The sequence below is a fragment of the Varroa jacobsoni genome, unplaced genomic scaffold (assembly GCF_002532875.2).
Source record: "Varroa jacobsoni isolate VJ856 unplaced genomic scaffold, vjacob_1.0 scaffold_1376, whole genome shotgun sequence".
NCBI lineage: Eukaryota > Metazoa > Arthropoda > Arachnida > Mesostigmata > Varroidae > Varroa > Varroa jacobsoni.
Genome location: NW_019214278.1, coordinates 493,456 through 509,586, shown reverse-complemented (window position 1 = coordinate 509,586; position 16,131 = coordinate 493,456). Strand labels below are relative to the sequence as shown.

The window sequence follows — 16,131 nt, the reverse complement described above, 5'->3', positions numbered from 1 at the left end:
CATATACGAGTAGCGCGATAGCGATTTTCATAAAAGGCCAAGTCTTGATGATGCTTGCGTCCTGAAGGACGTCCACAACTCACTTTTCATGGCAGAATGATGACGAATGAATTGTATTAAGAGATGATCGATATGGATTCAGTGAAGTTACTGATTCAATGTAGATATGATGTTTCAACTAAACTTGAAACGTCAGTGCAATTGTTGTCTTCCAGAAGCCGGTGAAGCACTTGGATGAAGTGTACATACTTACAGCTACAGCATTTGTTACATGCGTGTCGTCAGTGTACACGATTCCACGTTCAATATTGTGATGTCACTATGCATTATCATTTTAAGGCGACACAAAAATGATCTCGTTGCGTACAAGAAGCGAATGGCCTTTGTGACGGCTTCAGCTAAATTTGGATAATTAACGATTGTTAGACGGTCGTTACTTTTTAGCGAGGGACAGGAGTACGATTTTTCCTACACGACACACCTACAGAGCTATTTAACATAACTCCATATTCAAGTTTTTACCTAGAATTGTATCGATTTGTAGAACTGATTTCCGCCGAACACTAGCTGTACGCGGTATCGATAGAAGTGTAGATGTAACCTATACTTCCTATACCTGTACGTTTTTTGGGTCGAACCCTAGACGACACATCGTTGTTATGCATTACTGAGCGTATGCTCCGGAGTGTATCCACATCTACATATTGTCTCACAACTCGCACCGATCCGCTTTGCTAGTTCTAGAATGCCGTGTATTGGCCACAGATTGCTATTCATTGTGTGGCCGTCTGCGTACAATATATATGTCCCTACATATTAGCTCACAGTAGATGCTGAGCCTATCGGAGGGCAAATTAGGCAGCAACGTCCTGAATAATGAGCTCCAGCACTTGCAATTCAGCCTGACCAACACACGTCTTTCGTTAACACTGTTAGATTATGTTGTCTTCAAGATAAACATAGTACACAGAGATTTGTTTCATCCGCAATACTTGCGAGTTGATCTTCTACTGCCTCTCTATTTTGACTATTTTTTTGTAAATACGTAGCATGTATGGGGGCTGTCCAGTAAATCATCCACCCAGTGACCTCGTAAGAATCTGATTTTCTTTAGTATATCCATATACTTGTGAAGCTCGTTTAAAGCATCTTAATTATGAACAACCCACCCCACTTGATAAGATTAGAAATTGTTGGCAATTCTGAAGATAGAACCTGGCTCTGCTAGCGCGGTAAGCTGACACGTTACACATGACCAATTTCAAAAAAAAGTCAGGCTCGTTGCCTAGATTAAGTTATTGAGAAGTTTAAATTTGACAATGTCTAGTAAAACGTTCCGTAATATATCCCTGAGTAAACAATATTTTTTGTTCATTAAAATTCATTTACTAATGTCAATTTTTCATGTTTATTCACAAATAAAATTTCATCGAAGCCCAGTCGAATAGAACAGTATCCTGTTAAACAAAATTTATTTATAGACAAAAAAAAAACCTGTATGTAAGAACAAAACCTTGGGCGGTGAAGATGACCTGTTGTCAGATACGTGTCTAGATCAGGATGATGCCTTGCGTGTCCTGTGTGATTCCTTGTTGGGCAGTTTGCGCTCCAAGTTGTCGATACCTGTCGAATATATACGAACGTATATGTTTTAGTGTATGAAAGGGATAATGAGCTGGGTCGCAAAGACATTGTCCCTTTGATACCTTTGTTTCAACGGCGCGAATTTCGGCTGAATATTGACAGAATCGATCCGGATCTGCTACACAGCGTCTTCTGCGAGCTCTACAATTAGTAGCGATACATCTTCAAAGATGAGGCCAGCGTCGCATCATTGGTATGTCGCCAACGCATCTGCTCCAACGATCCGGCACGTCTACAGACACACACCTAGAAAGTGGTAGCTTCATCATCAAAATAAGGTTGTTTTAAAGCGATAAGAAATACGTTGTCGACCAAAAATAGGCTTTTTCACTTGCTAAAACACTTCAATGTGGGGTGGCGAATAGAGTGGTGCTTCCTGTACAAACTTCCGGTACAAAACTTTATAGAGCCTAATATAGGCCCTATGAATTTTTTTCAATAAAGCACAAACTGTATTTACTATGCCTAAATGTATGCGAGGATTTCGTAAGTTCAGATCTTTGTTCACGATTTGTTTCTGGTTATACATACATTTTTAGTAAGTAAAAAGTAAATAAAAAACAATATTTTGCTTGTGCTGACAATTATATTGATTAGATACCACCTTTGCTTAACTCGATTACAGTTTCAACTCAAGACCGCTCATTAGTAATCCCCAAATAATAATATACATCTACATATTTTATCATAATCGTATAAAAATTTTATAATTTTTTTTTCAAACAGGTTTCCTAAAAAGGTTTTTAGCTGGTGGTCTAATAACAGGTGAACAATTCCTAAAAAGATAAAAAAAAAAAAAAAAACGAATCTGAACCAATGAAAAAGGTTTAAAAGGTGCGAAAAGCTTCAAAGAGATCACCTGAGCCAAAAAACGATAGTTCCCTATCGAAGATAGCTGTTAATTTTTCTGTCCTATTCGGGATAAGTAAATACAGCTTTTTGTACCACTTTAATGAACCCTTTAAATTTATACGCTGGTGACGATCATCCATCTCTGCCGCATTAAAAGATTCACCTAAATTTTCTGAAGCTGGATAGAAGTTGGCAATAATGCTGACCATTTGTTCTTACCTATAACAAATGGTTCTTGATTCCACTGCGATTGGTTCAGTGCGAAGTAGCTAGACATTAGCCGATCTTCACTAATATTATGAAAATAAATTTCGGGCCTCCGCCATGGTAAATTTGTGGTTTCATCCATAGAACGACCTGGTTTTTTTCTAGTGTCAAGAATAGCAAACAAATGGCTGCCAGCTATGATGAATAGGCCGACAAAACTTGTCCGAGTTCTGATGGATTACTCTGTGTAATTACGCGACCTATAAGCTAGTGACTTGGAAAAGCATATTTTCTACTATACGTTGGAAACGAAATAACTAGCTTCTTTGATATTGAATAATTTCTGTCGTCCTTTATATTGGGTACTCAACCTATTAAATATAACTGTCTTTAACTATATTTAGATGTTTTGTTTGAAGGTGCATCAAACATTTTAGGGGTTAGAACTCCTTAATGATGATCACGTAAGATGCAAACTGTAATTCGTTCTTGAAGACCATATCTATGCCCACTATAGGCACAAGTGACTCTGATCTGGTGTTGACGTTCTACATCCGAAATACCATTTACTTGCTTAATGTAACTCAGATTTTCATAGGTCCTCTTATTTACACATTATTCTACGTCCACCTTCAACTGAGTTTGACTCTAATGTTATGCCACTAATTTAATATAATAATAATAATAAGCTTGGTCCACCATTGAATGGCTTTCGAAACGTTCGTTTTTTGTTTCGTTCTCAGAACTGCGCAATGGGGGTAGCTTGAAGAGGTTAAAATGAGCCTATCGCTGTTCTCCGTTTGTCCTCCGTAAACGCAGCCCGGATTAATGGCTAGTCAGCTTTTTTCTGTTATTATCATGTTATGCTTGTTTGTTAGGTACAACTTTAAGCGCTCTATGCATGTAGTATAGATGTGAGGCCCATTGAAGCGTCTGCAGAAATCCACACTTCAACCCGTTGCGCTCTTAACGTGCACCACTCACCAAGGTGAAGCTTCAAAACTTCTCCAATCTTTTCATAGTCGGCGTCATGACCAACAAACCTATAACTGTAACTTATCTTTTTTACGGTAATTTTGCCGTGAGCATACAGATTCGCTAGACGTATACTGCAACTGCGCACACTAAATACATGCGTCACGCATACGTATGTGGTCTGCTGCACCTTCTATTAATACTAAAAACAAGTACTAGCAAAGTTCGTTGAACGATGATAGTCCATATCGGTATGTGTCATAATAGCGATGCATACAGACCTAGTCGAATTGTTAGGTGTTAAGAAGAGTCGGCTCGGTTTACATCATTACTATTATTTTTAGGTAAAAAATGAGAAAACGGCTGCGTTCTTCTTTGTCTTTTTGAAATTAAGGAATCGGTCAAGACCCGCTTTTGATTGTAAGTGGGACAGGAGTCTAGTAAGCGTAAAGAGAAAATTATACCCAAAGCTTTTTTGAGATTTCGTAAACGAATGAAATTGGCGATTTATGACAACGACGGTTAAAAAGGTGAACACGTCGGGCAGACGTAACGAGCAAAAAGCCATAATATAACAACGTAGCAGTTCCTAAAATACGTTTCGACTATAAAACTCTAAAGTTTCCAATTGAGATTTTTAACCTTAGATGAGGGAGAGAGGTTGTGTATTAGAGTTAATTCCTTTTGCCTCCTGAAATTCTTATATTCGTTGGTATACGCTATGTTTGCACGCAGTCACCTGAGCCTGAAGCAGTAATAGTAAAATAGGCTCGTACCAAATTCAAACTGAGACGCTTAGCTAATGGTATTATTATCCGCGTCGATGCCGCAGGACACTCTCATGTGACTCTGTCCGCAATCAACTTAACTTGTGGAAAAAAAAAGCGTCTAGCCATACACAGTCCTGACGTGTCGTTCATTACTCCTCGTGTAGCCTTTAAAATGAGCATTTGTTTGCTGGTTTAATTTAGAGATAGGAGGAAAGAACTGGAAGTGGAAGAGAACGACGCTAACTGCCGCAATTTCGTGTGGAGTCAGGGAAACTGCTGGCTCCAGGCCAATCCTAGCAGACCTCGACCGTGCGGAGAAAACGAGTTATTCTCAAATTCGATCAGTCCAAAGGCTCCCATACACGCTCCGATGATTCGCTCGGCATCAGCAATGACGGCAGCGATAGCGAAACGCCCAGATAAGGACATTGATTTTCGTTAACCGCAACAAATCAGTGGTCGATCTCTGGGGAAAGCATTCGGCCGACTACATACTTAGGTCAATGCTCGTGGAACTGACAGAAATAAGCATTTGCCATAGATACAGACGGCTGGCGCCGATGGCCAGCTAGGACGGTTAGAGTTAAACGCAGTACATAACCACAATTAGCTCAGTAACGGTATTATATTGTGTTGAAATTATATGCGCGTTTAATATAACTTAAGTTAAAGCACATTGAATTACCTGGTATGATACGCGTTTGCCAAGCCACAGATCATGCAAGCAATGATCGATAGGATAGCATAATTTGATACCTTGCTTAAACTAATTCTTTGAAAAATTCTGTACAATAACCTGGTAGGTTAGCGATTTGTTTCATTATTAACATAATAACGAAAAGATCGTGAATCCTCAGAAACATCTGAGTCTATTCGACATCTTCCATAGTCTTCTACCGGAGGTTATCGTTGAGGGGTAATCCTTTTTGAGTAAGCGAGTTCCGTTGAATGTTGCAAGAAAAACTCTTTGGTGCATTCTCAGTGGATTCAACCACATGGGATCACAAGGGTCATCGAATTTTAATCATAAGTAAAAGATTTCCCTCCAACATGAATTTCGTGTGTAGAAACGCAAGATTTTTTGGTGATAGTAAGTGGATTTTTTTTTAGCTTTTTGGTCGTCTTTCTTGTTCTACCGATCATTTTCCCGACTGTATAATTTCGACAGTGTTTTTACGAAATTTTACCGAAAAAGAAGTGCCTTCATGAAAAATATCTGTTGTTCTTGCGCTAAATATAGATACAATCGCTCGATGGACGAGTATCGCTTACGGGTAGGGACGCTTAACATTTCTACGGCAACCTGACACGACCTTACGTACCTACCATTTACGGTATTGTTTGATTTTGTCCATTCTAAAGGTAGCTTTATTAATTTTTGTAGAAGTATATTGCAAAATATACATAATCCGCTCAACGAGCATATTTTAACATTGATGTGATACCTAAAAATCTTCAAAAGTTCGACATTCTTTGGGATAACAACTCTATGATTCAATTTAATTTTATTGATGGTGTTAACTTCCTTTAAACCTATGAAACCCTTCCCGTTGTAAGAGCGTCGCCCATATATGTGGTATGAGTCTTTTCCAGAGAAAGCAGGCTCGGCCTATGGCTTTGGATATAATTTCAAATATCGACCGTCTTTCATATAAAGTAAACTGACTGCATGATTCAGACCTTCATTATAATCATATGTTTGAAAATTAGTCTATGAAGCTCTAGCTCCGCGATTGAATTGGGAAATCCAGCTCGTGAAGATTTGCGCTGTTTTGAAATGTTTACCGCATCTACAAATTCATATTCATTGTTTATATATGGTCGATATTAGGTACCTTTTGAACAGGAATAGGGCTTTTGGCGAACTATTTGAAGCCAAATCGATCAATATTGTTGAAAAAAAAATGGCCTATCCGCGACTCATGACTCGGTATGCATAATACCTAATAATAATAGACCCGATGTGATTCGGAGAGTACCTGTTCATTAACCTATTCTGGAGGTTGATCGGTACCGTGCGACGATGTGCTATGACATTATGCCTAATCCTGTTGCATTTTGAACAACAGTTCCTGTTTTGTCTGCTACCTCAGTACTTACTGTACATCCTTTCGTGCTTGCGTGGCTTAGTAATTATAGTCGTGTCTTATTATCCGATTTTATGATAAACAGGATCTTGTATGATTATCAAAGAATTGTACGTTCCCTCAGGAAGACGGCACCCCCGAGTGACGCCAAACGAGGTCACCTGAAATAGACAATTGTATGCCTGGTTTTCCAATATTCTTGGTAGTGCCAATATTCTTGTTGCTAATGCATTGCTTGTATTGAGTTTATCCAGTTTTTGATGTAGTTCTATGTTTTTTTTTTATTTACTCTTTGTTTGTACATTACATAAATCTGCTCTGATAGTTATCTTTAGAGAAATAGGCTTTGTAGCAACAAATGCTAGCGCTTATTGGCATGTTTTCGCGTTGAGCCGTTTTACGTCGCCTATGTCTTTCTATGACGTAGATTATCTGTTTTTCTGCTCTTTCATACTGTCTAGGAATTCGCTGTCTTTCGTGATTTGCTCTACGTCAATGGTTTTTTTTTCTTTTCCTTTATTTCGTCCATAAGTTCGCTACCCCTTCCATTCCGGTCTCCGTTGAACATTTATTTCCTTTACCGTTTCAGTGGCTCTGCTCTCTTCCTTTCACATCTATGTCTTTCTGGACTGACGTTTTTAATTGTGATTGTTTCGGCTGTAATAGCTAGTTATTAGGCTATAGTATTCATGTATACAAACCCTGGTAGTACTTAATAATATAACTTGAACACAGTTTGTCACGTAATACAAGTTGAGCAACACCCTCTGCACAACATAGAAGAAATGGAAAACTTTAACGGAAGATTTTACATATGTGCCACAGTAGTTTACATAACACGACTATATCGCATACTGCCTCATAAAGTTTTAATACAGTTACAATTTTTCCACATAGGTTTTTATGAAGCAACTATAATATAAGCTGCTATATATATATATATATATATAGTTATGGTTTCGTAAGCAAGAATGCTAGGCGCTTCTTCATAGCTATTTTTTTTTATAATTTAATTCGGCACGCAATCAAACTTTCATGCAGCTGCCTTTAAGCAACGAAACGATTTGTATTTTGCGCAGATGGCTGAAATGCACGTTTCATGCAAAATTAATGCCGTACTGCTTGTCACCCAAGTAAGACACAATAGTTTCTGTAATACCGTTTCGGCAGAGTTCGGGTGAACAACACGCTTAGACATTTTAATCAGTACAACACTGTCATCACACGGCTTGAACCCAGTTGAATTGAAACCCACAATTACAATGAAAGATGACTTTCCATCTAACAGTTCGCAGTTTGCCAAAATAGAATCGCTTATTGTCTAGGATGCTTAGATGAGCAACAAATCCTGTTATATAGAGTTCAAGAGAACGTTCCCATCATAAAATTCTAACAGCTTTAACAACTTTCTCGAAAGTAAGGTTGCTGCGAATCATATGGGGCATGCCTCTTACCGGCAAGTTCTCTAATGTGGTCAGAATGACAGCCCCGGCCGACTCGCTAACTAATCAAATTTGGATTTGTTCAAATAGAACAAAAACATTTTTACTGTTTATATTGCTGGAAAAACAAGTCTTGGCAAGCTGTGGCGCAACATTTGCAACTACGTAAATTGCGTTCACAGTTACGTACACTGGTGTGAGCGACAATAATCAGTGGCAGCCCTTTTGCTCTAGATGCGTTCCCTTTGATAGACGGACAGTAGTTATTTAAAAAGCTACGTTTTTATCTATTTGCGATGTATGTACGCACTAACTATACTGTTCAATACGCATAGGCTCATATAGAGTTACTAGTCTCGATCAGGTCTGACCCACAAGTTGACTGGAATCGCTATTATACGAAGTTACTCCTGTGGACAGATCTGCATCAGACAAAGACGCTTAAATCTTTCTTGCATCGCTTGTATAGAGACGATTGAAACTCATGCGACATCTACACTGGCGCGTTTTTTACAAATCTACAATTTTGCTGAGAGGAATTACTATTTCTAAGCTATAGTCTGAAAAATCGAAAGTTAACTTTCCAAGCCTACTTTGCGCCAATTTTGTGCAACCTGAAAGAACAAACAACTCTCCCATATCAGCCTTTAAGGCTTTTGACTTCTAAACAATGGTTCAGCAAGTCACAAAAAAAAAAACGATAATTTCGCCCCAATCAACATTGCTTACTATGGAAAAACCAAATTCAGCTGAGTAAAAAAGGTATTCATCCACGCATGGCTTCTGCCAGGGTGAAACTGTGACATTCGAGTCTCGAACGAAAAAAGTGTGTAAATCTCGTTGAGCTATTGTGCCATACACTCGTGCTGTATAACGATATGGGCGGGAACAATAATCGTATCATAAAATCTACAATTTTAAAAAACTGTCTGTCACTAAAGTCGAACAGGGGCTGGGAATAATAGGCCTCAGCGTTGAGGCGCACGTTGATAAACACCCTGTGTATCGTAAGGTGCCTCCACAGATGGGCGTGCTCCATGCATGCATTTTCAATATCGGCATCGACACCGCACCTGACGATTAGTAGCGGCCGGCGGCACTGCCCGCAGTACATGGTTAAAATGCCAGCGAGCGCTTTACTACAAGGCACTTGGGACGACCCAAACTCTAACAGGCGTATTAAGTTCTACAAACCCGTTTCCCAAGATTAATAGTATATATGCATAATGAATTTGTACAACTTTCAACCGCTACGATAGCCAGTAGCGATGAAGAGAACACCATACTCACATACATGTCTTCTGCCAGGATTGGCGCAGCGGCATAAAATACCCATACACTCAGCAACTACGCATGGGTCAAAGGGACGGCACAGATACAGACGAGATAAATTGACCATATTATCAGCAAGTTTCCGGAAGCGAAATAATTAGCCAGCAAAATTGCCAGGCGGCAGCAGCTGAAATGTATTCGGGATATTCAAAGAAACTCAGAACGTAGGCAACATAATCGTCGTAAGAGCTGGGAGTATACATAAATAATTCATGTTCTTATTGTCTAAAGCTGACTTAACGCTTTGACGACATATCCCTGTCTGTACCCCACTAATTTCAACCATCGTAGATCGTGTTCATTAATATAGAATATCACTACATACACACTGCTGTCTTTGTCGTCAACTGATTACTAGTGTGCATGTAAGTACGGCCAAATGGAGAGCAATCACCCCAGCGGTATCTGAGGGCTGAATAATTCAGAAGGGGGCCGTAGGAAGCACCGTGTCTGCAAACTCTAAAAAATAGCCAATTCGTAAACGCAGACGGCACATTGTAGAGATGCGAAGCACTGCATTTGTTTTATGTTTAGTTTGGAGGTAAAAAGTAAAATGCAACAGTAATTAAAAAGCGAAATATAACTATCTCATCGATAGCCATTGCTTGCTATTGGAGTTTTAAATTTTTAGTCGTACCAACCGTATGCGATTCCGTAAACGCTAGGTAGGCCAAACGGACTGCTATTATTAAATACATAAACAGAATGAGTCAGGGCAATCCGGACGAAGCTAATGCCGATTTTCTTCAGTTACTTATGCCAGTCAAAAATAATAACTGCGGATCGATAAAAATACACACTACCCTAACCTTTGCTGGCCTTGGGCCAAATGGTACAGATACCTCGAGAAAATATATGGTGTCTAAACATAAGTTCAGGTGAGAAAAGATGGCGCCGCAATAATGCAAGCTCAAAGAGAAGCATCTCTGTTTCCTTTAGACTTCAACATACCAGCGAAGCACGTCTCTGCAATCGGTCAGGTGGCACTACCTTGGTACGTCGGGAATCATCGAAGTATTATTGAGTTGCGCTATATACGAAGTGCATTAAACTTAAATTCAAGTTACTCAATTTCCAAAAATCATGAAAGGTCAGAAGCCATGGAAGGCAAAGGTTACAAAGGCTGCAGACGGCCCAAAATTGGCACATATTTTGTCTATCCACAGACAATTCAAAGGGCGGGAAACACCCAACCAAGGTCAACGCTAATCCACAACTGAAGACTCAAAGGTCTTCCGCAGCAACGTATTCTTTGAAATACTTGAAATTCTTAATATTTTAGAAGTGCAAGAATTTATCGAACCTTCTAACAGACATGTAATACTCAGTAATACCGTCGCTTGTCGATTTTCGGTCGTCAAAAAACTTTTTTCCTTTTATTGTCTGGGGTAAATCGCGCGCGAAGATTTTGAATGATGGTGCTACGGGTGCGGCTGTGCTGACCACGCTGGGTTTTCGGTTACGTAATGGGGCCACGCAGATCCCTTCAGCACCTAAAGAAAAATCAATTAGCTAATGCAATAGCCTGTCGTAAGACGAATTTCAACTTGAAAGGTCTGTATTTAAGTTACCAACCTTGCGTAGCTTTTTTCTCGCCTTAGTGACCCATTATCTAGGAGAAAGTTTCTACGAAATTTACCTGTGTGTATACAGTTAGGCAACGAATGGCTGTTAGATATAGTGCAAGTAGTTCATGTACATATTACCTGTACAGCTAGGTATACTGTGTTCGGCCAACTTCAACACCACACATCGTCACTAATCGAAACGGTATCCAATGGAAGTAGACATTTCCAAGCGCTAATGTATACAAGTGTGGTATAATAAAAGATGCTTTTTTTATTAAAAGAATGCTTTACTGGAACAAACCCATGTAAGTATTCCAATTTGATGCATTTCATCTGAGCTTATTAAATTTCATTAAACATTCTTACCCTTTTCCGCTGTCCAGTGTTCCCGCGTCACCGAACAGCGCTTTAATCAACACCGAGCGACCACTGCATCGGTTATTACCAAATAGCGTTTAGTATCTTAAAGCCTGTAAACACAAGTAGCCGTCGTTATCGAACCTAATTGATAGCTTGGCGTCCTTATTCGCAAACCTAACTGGGCTAGTCCAGTCACATGCTCATCTCGTTGGCCACTTTGCTAGTACCCACATAGGCAAATGCTATCTTTTTCACTTTCTACCTCCTTAGAAACCACCCCTTCATTTCGTTGGCGTACGCTCATTCTATGTACCGAAGGTAGCTTCCTACAGCTCACGACTACTGAAAGGTACAAGTAGCGAAGACAGGGCAGCGAAGATCAGCGTAAGACCAACGGTACAGCCGCTGGCGAGGTTGGGTTTTTTGTCTTCCGGACAAAAACGACTTAGCGACTCGATAGCAGAATACAAAAAAAAACCGCCAAAAAGCACCAACTGGCCAAACAGACATATAAGAATACCGATACGTCGGTCAATCTGTTTTCCGGTTTGCGGTGGTGAGTTTAGGTTTTTTGTCCAATGAGCCCATCGCTTGGCTCGATTAAACTGGAATGGGCTGCATCGCAAATATCCCGTAAAAAGCACCTCACTGAGAAAAAGAAAACGACGTTGCTCAAAAATAGAATCGCAAAAGGATCCATTTTGCGGCTCGCGGTCCTCGAGTACAACGCTATATATATTTTTGCGACCATGGTTTTTTGGAAACTTTTGCTTTACTCACTGTTAGTGCATCGCACCTACAAATAGAGTGAAAATTCTAACTGAGATGTCGAAACCTACACTGATGTAAGGCTACCGATCGCCCTATTTAAGGACAAATAATATTACTGGCAGTATTCCGTCCGTATCTTAATCCGTGGAAGTGATTTTCATTTGACCTATAAGAGGTAATGCTCAGATATAAGAATGGCATGGAACTGGTATTTGTCAATCATGCACTAATTACAGAAACAATCTTAAAGGATCGAGAGATCAAATACGTTGCGGAAAATCCGTATGAGTAGAAGCAACATAGAATGACACACAGATTAAAGAAAAACTCTTCAGTACGCGTATTAATCTGCAAATGGTTTAAAAATAGTTCCCTTGATCTAGCAAACATTTCGCGTAATCTAGTAAAAGTCCAAAAATGTATCCATCATTGATCAGAATAGCTATTCTGGAATAAAGAACGTATGATAGAAGTCGTACAGCGTATTTATTACGTTCCGTAAAATCAATTCAGCTTCGAAAACGAAGCGAGACGTTTAGAAGTCCCAGATTTTAGTGTATTACTCCTGATTTTTTTCTTCTAATCTAGGAATGACATAATACTAGATTATCGGGGAAGTTCAGCTGTCAAAGACAAAAAAAAAATGAACGTAGAATCTGGCAAATGATTTGCTAATAAAAGACATGTAGCATTATCAGAGAAAATATTTACAAATGATGGTCTTATAGCCTTTAAGCGGGAAAATATATATGTTACCTTTTAGGGTACCTTTAACCGTTTAAGCTTATGTCAAACGAATTTGTTTGTCGATAATTCGCGATGCTTATACGAAGTACAAGTATTTATTTACAGATATTTCTGAGATTTCAGCTTTTATGTATATGAGCGGGTGAAACGTCCGTTGGTTCAGGCGATACATGCACACCCAGTCGATCATCTTAGTATGCTGTATAAGACCCATACGTAAATCGACTATGCCAATCAAAAGGCTTACACCCTTTAAAAATTTTTATCTACTACTTATATATATTACCAGCTGTGACAACTGATAGAACCCGTTTTGATTATAAAAAAACTAATTTCTTTCTAAAAAAGCGTTCATTGGATTTCAATAAATCTAATGATTTATCAAATCAAGGGAAACACATATCGAATAAACGGGTCAACATTCACCGAGGCACCGAACTCATCTGAAGTGTTGAATACCGTTTTACTTGGCTGAGTGACGCAAATTACGATCAACTTGATCTGAAAGTTTACAATGACTTTGTTACCCATAACTTGCATGGGACAGATAACAATTAAAAACCTTACTATGTTTAAATACGTTGTAAAATATGCTATCTGAGTGTTACATGGAGATAGATCCGACATGAACTTTGCATTAATACATACGAAATCGTCTTCATTTTCAAAGAGTAATGAGAATAGGAGCTCAGCCAGTTCCATAATGTTAAACATTTCGAAGATATGACCGAAAAAAAACTAAACTTAAGCAATGATTTGCTGTAAAGATTTACTACTTACAAAAAAAGTATCTATTATTACTAAAAAAAGGATACATTATATTTAAAAAATGCAGGATGCAAAGCTACGCTGTCTCCTTCCGGACTACTAGATACTAAAGCTGGTTTGGGTAATGCTATAAAGAGCACTAGCCTTTGAAATTTAACATAGGAAATAGGTCAAATATATGAACTAATTATTACGCATGAGTGAATTTTGAAACATACGCGACAGGCCTGGTCTTCTTGGAAGATCTAGTCGAAAACTGTGATTTGCAAAGGAAAGTTTAGATTAGGCCTTTTTTGCACCCTTTCCGAATGCAAGCCTGTCGCACTTATCAAATTTGAGGCAGGGGCAATATGATTACACATCTTATATGCTCCATTACTACATTGCCTGTTGTTGTCAAACATGAATGGATCCGCAAGGAGTCCAAAAAGGCTATCCTGTTAATTTACCACAAAAATAATAACAATTCTTATTCCTCAAGGGTTCAATGCATTTATCTAGTTGTATATATCTCCGATAATAATAGGGTTTAGCGTCAATATTTGTACACACGTATGGACGAAATATTTTTTATAAAATTTTTCATGTGACTATCTCGGTAACTTCTTGCGTCCATTATTCCTTCTTGGCGGCAGGATTTCAGCTTCGTATTATTGTCCTTTACCTGTGGAAGGACCTAATCTAATCTAGGACCGATATAAAATAAGCTGTACATGAAAGTTGAATAAAGCCATATGGCAAATAAGCAGGATCATTTCAACCTTAGTCTTGCCGGCATCACTGGAAAACATCCTGCTCTTGTGGGTACGTGGTGATAATTTATGAATGTGCAGAGGGCACGAGAACTCCGGTTGTGCCATTGTAACCAGCTATCATCTTTGCTAGGCAGAGAAAGACAAAGCGTCTGAAAATAACGGACCACTCTCTGAATTGGGAATCCTGCTTTGGATTGCGTCAAGTTCACAGCTCATAATAGCTACCCCGTACGCAGTCCGCATGACTGGACGTGACAAATTGGACACACTCTAAAGGCTGCTTAGCCAGAAGAAGTGGCAGTCGTTTGTGTCGTCTTTGAGAGAACTCTTAGGGCGACTTGCGAAAGGCAGCCTAACAATAACCTTGAAAGAGTTAATTTATCTATCATCCACATTTGATAAGAAATGAATACCTTCTTTCACCTTAGATTCTGTGACAGGTAACAATTTCTATGTACGACAGCGTGTATCTATCTGCCTTTTCCTTAGTAAATAAACATGCGCAAGTTACTTAACCGCCGCATGAGTCACATTACTTACGATGGTCGATTATACGCCGTTATACTACCATCCGTTGTTCTTCTGGAATTAACGTAAAATCAAAAGGCATTCTGTGTTTCAAAGGCACAAATTTGCAACATTGCCAGATACTCGACCAGACACTCGATTATGATAGCAACGGTAACCGTATTAGATCTCGAGGGAAGTAGTACCTTAAGTGCCTTGCGCATAATTTCCCGATCACCGGGATAACTTTCAATAACTAAGACAAGTTCAAATAATACATCGCTAGGCTGTATCTGGTTATTCCTCTAAGAAACCGAGTGGCGCCCAAACACGTTTGCCTAAAAACTCTTTAGCGGCGTAATTGGGTTTATGTCGAAAACGATAGGCTTATATTGGTCTCCTGTCGGATATCTTAGGTCAACCTTTTATTATTATTTCTAAATATGTTTCTTGATTTAATCATATCTGTAGTATATGTCATTGGCAAGACTTGAACTCCTGCCTTTTTCAGGTAGAGGTTCAGCGACCCAAGCCACTACACTTTTTTTACACTTTTTTTACTACACCATTTAACAATACGTACAAAATGTTTTAGTTGCGAACAATTTAAGGCAATAGTTACAAAAAAAAAAAACTTATTTTTAATTCTATGAGAGGGTCTGCACTGGGTCCGAAGGGAACTTTGTGACATTCAACTACGCCAAAATAACAATTTTAGTGTTTTGAAAATGAGAGAAAATTTTAGAGAATATGTATTGTGTTTTTCGCGTTCGCTATGTTAGATTAATTTCGGGCTATTATAGATATAAAAGGGTGCCAATTAAAGATATTTGGCCTCTGACGCATATAATCTCCGTATAATTTAAAGTTGCTTTATTGTATGAGTCCATGGATGTCAGCGGTCTCACGATGGCCGTATACACTCTCGGCGTTTTTGGAGGAGATTCTCAATTCCGACATTGATTCGAAGACACACACACATGGTCTCTAGCTGATGTTTTCTTATCCAAGTCATACCGGGTCTCCGAAATAAAACTAACGTAATATTTCTGTTTGTCACCTTTTTTTTTTTTAGAATTGTAGAGATGCTAGAGTGAATAATAAGTAGTAGTAAACTGATTTACATCAACTAGAGAGGTGCAGCATAAAGCAATTCAGAGAGCTACTTTACACAACGTAACAATCCAAATACAGTCAGCACGAGCAGCAGTATATTCAGTTACTGGTAAAATAGTTCATAAAGCTACGAACGATTCTCCTCCGGGAAAACGTATTTGCTAGACCGCAATCCGTTGTCCTAGTATGCTTGACTTCAAAACCTTTCCTAAGCAAACATTTCGCCTTGT

At 38.9% G+C, this 16,131-nt stretch overlaps 1 long non-coding RNA gene across 2 annotated transcripts; it reads right to left on the bottom strand.

Annotated features, from left to right (window-relative positions):
* Positions 1-1,091: 1,091 nt before the first annotated feature.
* On the bottom strand, positions 1,092-6,691 carry LOC111269290 (uncharacterized). Of its 2 annotated transcripts, none has more exons than XR_002685699.2 (3): positions 6,549-6,691; positions 1,707-1,904; positions 1,092-1,623 (listed from the first exon to the last, which is right to left on the bottom strand). It is a non-coding gene; the product is annotated as an uncharacterized LOC111269290 (long non-coding RNA). The 2 variants fall into 2 exon arrangements; XR_002685701.2 differs by having other exon boundaries at positions 1,707-1,890.
* Between the last annotated feature and the right edge of the window lie 9,440 nt (positions 6,692-16,131).